The sequence below is a fragment of the Jatropha curcas genome, chromosome 3 (assembly GCF_041381405.1).
Source record: "Jatropha curcas cultivar XTBG-Jc1 chromosome 3, XTBG_Jcur_1.0, whole genome shotgun sequence".
NCBI lineage: Eukaryota > Viridiplantae > Streptophyta > Magnoliopsida > Malpighiales > Euphorbiaceae > Jatropha > Jatropha curcas.
The window spans coordinates 31499500-31506399 of NC_143153.1; the positions used below are offsets into that span (position 1 = coordinate 31499500).

General features: G+C 27.4%; 1 long non-coding RNA gene across 1 annotated transcript; it reads right to left on the bottom strand.

Annotated features, from left to right (window-relative positions):
- Positions 1 to 5817: 5817 nt before the first annotated feature.
- On the bottom strand, positions 5818 to 6428 carry LOC149497925 (uncharacterized). The gene is made up of 2 exons (XR_016320149.1): positions 6220 to 6428; positions 5818 to 6137 (listed from the first exon to the last, which is right to left on the bottom strand). It is a non-coding gene; the product is annotated as an uncharacterized LOC149497925 (long non-coding RNA).
- Positions 6429 to 6900: the final 472 nt, after the last annotated feature.

Here is a 6900-nt window from a genome sequence, read left to right on the forward strand (position 1 = left end):
CCTTTTATTTGTATTTTTTTACCTTTCACTTTCCAATAAATTAACTCATATTTTTTTACAGTTTTTAATTGCTGTATCTATCTCTCTGTACAATATAAAATAGAGCTTTCTTTTGCATACATATCCTTGTAATTTTTATTTATTTGTGATATATAATGACAATTGAAGAGTTTTCTTGGTACAAGTCCAAGGTTTTGGTTATGATTCTGCTCTTAAATTTAAAAAGACAAAAAAAATGTTATTTTATGTTCTAAAATCAAGGGTTTTGTGAGGTCAACTATGACCAAGTTATAATTATGTTTTAATAATCTTATCATTGATGTTGGACAAACTTTGATTAATTAGTGATGTCTTGTGGTAATTAAACATCATTAGTATATTATTCATGAATCATACAACTTTTCTATTACATGTAACTATCCAAATTAGATATATATATATATATAAATTATTTCACAATCAAACCCTTATCTTAATCTCCTTGATTTCTTTATATATCTCTCAATTTTTGGTCTTGGAGTGATATTCTGGTAACTAAATAAAGTGCCCTTGGATATCAGTCTATTTCCAGTAATCCAACTTTCTGTTTATATATATATATCTTTTTGTGGGGACTTTAAAATTTTATGGTGGAAACACTATAATAGAGATAATAATTGGAGTCCAATAAGAGTGCATAAGTTGTTGTCTTTTCATTTCAAAGGAGGCTTTCTTTTGCAAGTAGCTCAAACATATTTTAGATGGCGTGATGTGTCTAGAACCGTATCCGTTTTAACTATTTATAATAAATCTAATTAATCTCCGTCAGTCTTAAGAACTGGTTTGAAGAAAATTTGTATTGTGGAGAATCGAATTCATGATCTAAATCATAATAATTAACCCGGTAAATACTATTTTCCATTCTACCCATTTGAGTTGCTCATAAAGTGTATTGGGTCAATGAAATGTAGGATACGACACTTTCTAATAAACTTAACAGATTTCTATCTTGAGAGTGGGCAGTGATGCTGATCCTTGGCATCTCTATGACTCTATCTACTACTGCTAGAGACATGGGAGAGTCATGTCACAATAACGTTTTTTTGTTCTTATTATTACTTGACACCAAATATATATTTACTCCTCTGTTTTTTTTCTTTTTTTTTTGGGGAATTTTAAATGAAGTTTTAGATTGATTTCTCCTTAGTTTTCCATAGATATTCATATTTCATTTGACTTGTTAGTGAAATTGAGATGTTGGAAGTTGGAAGCCAATCAACAAAGCAAAAAAAAATATATTATGTTATAGGTTTTTTAGGTTGAATATATGCATACTAAATATTATTACATTTTCTTTAGAATATTGGAAAATATTATTACATTGAAATCACTATTTGATGCTTAAGGATTTCTATACTCTATACAATCACGTGTATAAATAATCATTAGTTGTTTTTTATATAGAAGAAAAGTGAAATTATTTTTTAGAAATGGTTTGAAAAATAAATCAGCAAATTATTATATTTTTATGTAAGTAAATTAAACATGAACCACTTATATAAAATATATAAAATAATCATTAGCTAGGTTGAAGCGATTTAATCGATAATGTTAACAAGCACGCTCTACTTAATAGTAGTTTACAGCCAATATTTAATTTCATGGTTTTTCAATAAGTTCGATCCGAGAATTTTTAAACTTTGTTTTGTAATAGACAATATGGATCTACATTTTATTTTGTATATTATATTGTACAAATAACAAATAACGCAATGAAATAATAAAAACAAAATAACACAAACAACAAAAATCTTAAAAGAGAATAAATAAAACTCAAGAATCAAGATATATCAAAAGATCCGAAATTTATTTCAAACGGATACAAATCTAAAAATTATTTGAATAAAAAACAAAAAACACAAAGAATGAACTAAAGAAAAAAAAAAGAACAGTGGCCAAAATGTGCTCTATCCCTCTCCAAATAGTTTGGTAAATATATACACTCTCTTGTTTTACAATAGAACTACCAACCATAACATATAATATAGACACTTGAATATAAAAATTATACTAATAATATATAATATCTTTCCCAAAATATACAATCACTCTGATTATTTCTTAATTGCTTGTTTGCAATTGAAATCAATTAAAAAGTTAATAATATAAAATTAGGGTAATCCTTACCTAATAATGATGTTAAGGCCTAACTAACTCTTTTCCCTCTTCTGAGGCCTATAGGGTATAGATATTAGATACTGTATATATTTATTTAAAATGTTATTATTAATTATTGCTTAAATTTTAATTGTGCCTCATGAACCTTCTTCTCCACCAAACCCTAATTATTTAAATAGTTTAGTCTCTTCTTCTATTGGTCCTAGAAAGTTGAAATCATTACAATAATGCCTAGTGTTGTTTATTTTTCAAAGGTTCCATTCATGTCAAGTCATACTAGATTTTTAATTAAGGAAAGAAACAAGATAAATCAAGACAAATTTTCTATTTAGTCCTACCATTAGATCTTCTTCTACAACAATTATTTTTATGTGAGAATTGGTGATATATGATCATATGATAAAAGATAAGACTTATGCTTATTTCTATATTTTAAATTATTAATTACCTTATTGGTAATTAATTCTTTATGATTATTTTCTAATTAATAACATCCAACCCACAAATAAAATGAAAAAGAAATAAAGCTATATATATATATATATAGTATATAGAGAAACAAGAAGCAACATGGAAAATGTGTATGAGGTCAAGTCAGAAGATTTAGGCTAATAAATACTATATTCATATTCAAAATGTTTGATTATCCTATAAACAATAAGGCAATTCAATCATATCAAATTAAAGCATAAAATAATAAGCATATATATGTTTAATTAATTATATAAATGTGTATATGAACCGAGTAAAAATAATTAATTTCATATCATAAGAAAAGAGTTTTTGTTTCTGTAATAGAATAGTTATTTATTGAATTTTTTTTTTCTCTCTTTTTATCTTAAGAAAAGATTTTATGGATGTTTCTTCTTGTTTTATTTTATTTAAATGATTTTTTACCAGATTTTTTCACTTAATCTTCTCAAATTAAGTTCGAGCGTTCGGAAACTTGTTAACAAGGGTTAAATTATTTGGATAAATTAAAATTTTCTTACTATGCTTTATTATAATTAAATGAATTAATTTCGCTAAAAAAATGAAAAAAGATTAAAGAATAAAGATTAAAATATTACTGATAGGGACATGTTTGGAGACACTTTTTTTTTTTTTTTTTTTCCCACTTTAGTAAACACTAGAGAAAGAAAACTTTGAGTATTATGATATGCCCATATAGCTTTTGATGTATTGAATTGAAGAAAATGAGGAGAGAATGCATATATATATATATAACTTTGGAAGTCACTATATATAGTCTTATCCTAAGCCTCTCTATCACACAAAAAGCCCTACAAAATTTCAAAAACCTCATGTTTGTGAGCATTAGATAGCCCTAGTAAAGGAAAAATGACAAAAAGGATGCTCTTTATGATATACTATACATAATCTAATATGATTAATTAATTAATTAAATTATTATCTCCAACAAAGATGTGGTGTAATCTAGGATTTATTAGGGAATAAATAAGAGAAGTAGCCACCCTTGTGGAATTTTAAAATTTTTTTATTGGGAATTGAGAACAAAAACAGCAATGTCCTTCTCAAAGTGGGTCACTTTCCTCTCAGATGATTACATTAACTAAGGGACCAACATTCTCATGGTATACTTCCACCCTTTTCGAGATAATTTTACCCTACTTTTCTTTTCTTTTCTTTTCTTTTTTTCTTTTTTCCTTTTAAATAATTATAAATAATTATATTACTGGTTAATTTCCTTTGCGTGTCTTTAAGTTCACGTTGAAAGCAGTTTTTAGATAAAATCTTGCGATTCTAAATTTTAATTCTCTAACTTTATAAATAAAGTTCGTTTAAAAATGCAGTCGATTCAATCGCTTATTGATTTTTTTTAGTTAATTTAACTCTAATCAGAATGTATTTTATATATCTAAATTAATGAGAAAATTGAGAATAAAAATAAAATTATTTATTAAAAAATAAAAAAAAATGCGCATTTAAAATTATGGTTGATGAGTCTTTTGGACTTTTAGGGTTGGACCCACAAAGAAAATGACCTAAAATTATTGAAAGCATAAATGGGCATTTAGGTGCTAAACTAGTGTCTATATTAAAAGGGTTTGTGTGCATATATACATCACATAAAGGTGGTCCTCTAGTAAGCATTAAGGGGGTCCACGTGGCAAGGCCGGCAAAGGGTGGCCAAGGCCACGTGGGAATGGTGGTCCAAATGGCAAGAGAAGTAGTGGAAAATTGACACGTGTACCAAAAAGAGTGGTTACAGGCTGTTAAGCAAAAGACGCAAAATAGGGTAGAGAGAAAAAAACATAACCAAGAAGCCTTGAATTGCAAAAGGATAAAGAAAGACTACAAAAAAAAGCTCTTTCTTTCAAAGGCATTTGGGTTGCTTTGATTTTACAAAATTGTGCATGGTTTTCACTTGCACCCTTTTAACGGTCAATTTTTTCATGACATTTCTCAATCATTGCCTTATGCTCCAAAAAAAAAAGAAAAAAAAAATTCGAAATATATATATATATATATATATTCAAATTTATAGACTCGTGATCATGTTTATTTCTATTTATGATGTTTGTTAAGTTCCTTTTTTATTCATTAAGAGTACATCATACTCTAATTAAGAAATGCAAAGTCAATGTGAAGTTAATTCTCTTTTAATGCTTTGTTTTTAATATTTGTGCTTCGTCATATGTGTACTAATTGTGGCTAGTATAATTTATTATTTTATATATGAAAAAGAGTAATTATTTTCGCTAGTATTTTGTAATCTAATTGAAATTTCGACTTTTTAATTAGTGAAAACTATATAATAAATAGCGAGTTTTTAATTTAATTATAGGTCAATGTTGCTATTCGGCAACCAGAAAAGAAAGAAAGAAGTGCAGTTTACCAAATTATCTATTATGTTTGTCTTCAAAACAGAAGCCCAAGAATCCAAAGGAATGGTGGTTTCCAGCAAGCAAACAAGGCCTATACTGCTTTTTGCTGTGACCCTTGTAGGGTATAATTCTGGATAAGGTAGGCCCAAGTTGTGTGGGCTGAAGTAGGCTGCAGATATATCTTGTTGACGGCCCACTAATGTGACATTTCAATTACTACTGGCAAATTTTTATTTTAATATAACCAGAATGGTAATATTTCATTTAAAATAAAGTATTTGGGAAAAGAAGAGTATCATAACAGATAAAAGAAAGATTACAACATCAGTTTTTTTTTTTTTTTTAAACTGATTTGATTTGTCCAGCTAGGCATCATTTATTAACTAAATTAATAAGTAGTTCTCATATTAGTTTATTATAAGAAAATAATAATTATTTTGAATAAAATATTTATTTTTAGTGCCATGCTATTTTCAAATCTCTAATTTGGATGGGTAATAATGTGATCTTAATTAAATTAATCACAAATTTTGGTAACCATGAATGTAGATAATTTACCAAACGATTATTGCAAAATAATAATAATAATTTTGTATATTATTAGCAAATCAAACACTTAATCTAAAGGACAAAATAAATACACAATCCAAATTACTATGGTTTTTTTTTTTTTTTGTTGGAAAGCCAAATTCAACTAGCATGAAATTTTTTTTTTTTAAAAAAAAAAAAAAAAAAGCTAAATTAGTATTGCCTAATATTGTTAAGCCATTTAACAATATATAAACATATTATTAAACATATATAAAGCAAATTTCAAAAATAAAGTAAGTTCTAATTAAAATCTTCAAGAAATATCATCACCATTGTTATCATTTTCATCCAGTTGATATGGTAGAAGGACTGCTCACAGAGAGGAAGCTTCTGGTACTTGAACCCTCTTTAACATCAACTTTGGCAACAAAACACAGCAGGAACTTCAAGCACGTTTCAGCACAAGAACCAGAATTATAACTTCTTAGCAACTTACTCTTTCCTTTCTTCTCCACGAACCACCTCTTCATTTTCTCTTTAACAGTTTTTTTCTTCAGTTGATCATCCCTAGTAAGCTGGTAGCTCCTGAGATATCTTTGCCTGAAAACAAAATTATCAGGACTACCATTAGCACAAATATCTGAGCCAAAACAAAATCTGATCTTATAATTATGATCAGTACTGCTAATATTATTAACCCTTCTCTCTTTTTCTTTCTCCATGCATAAATTTCTTATAAATGTTGCTTGTGACTTGTGCCATTCAGGTTTTGCAGATAGTATTTTTACTGGGTTTTCTGCTTTAACACAGCCTAGAGAGGAGCAGCTCATTGCTGATCCTTTTTCTTTTGCGTACAAATTTGAATGAATGAAAGATTTTAGAAGCAAAAAATATATACTGGGTTCTTGAGCTTCTTGTCTCTATCGTTTGTCTCGTTATACGCATTAGGGTTGCCTGCAAATTTATATTATATCACTACAGGGACCAATCAGCCGCTATGCTGTCACCTTTTCCTTTTTCTTCTCCTCAAAGGACGAGGACAAGGAGAAACTATTTATTGTTTTCTCGATATTGGTACGATTTTGATCTCGTTGATGCTTTTTCACGGATTAAATTTCTGACCTTACAGAGATTATCCATTGAATTCAAGTTTTTTTTTTTTTTTTTTTTTTTTTTTTTACTCTATCAACTTTATATATTCTGAATATGGAAAATATACTTGCCTTAATCAGAAAAAAATCTAAAAAATTTGAATTATTTACTTATATTCTCCATTTTGCTACTCTTTTAATTGCAATAACATATTTTCTTATTGTTGTTTGCCCTTATTATAATTACTGACTTTCTCCATAACAATTATAAA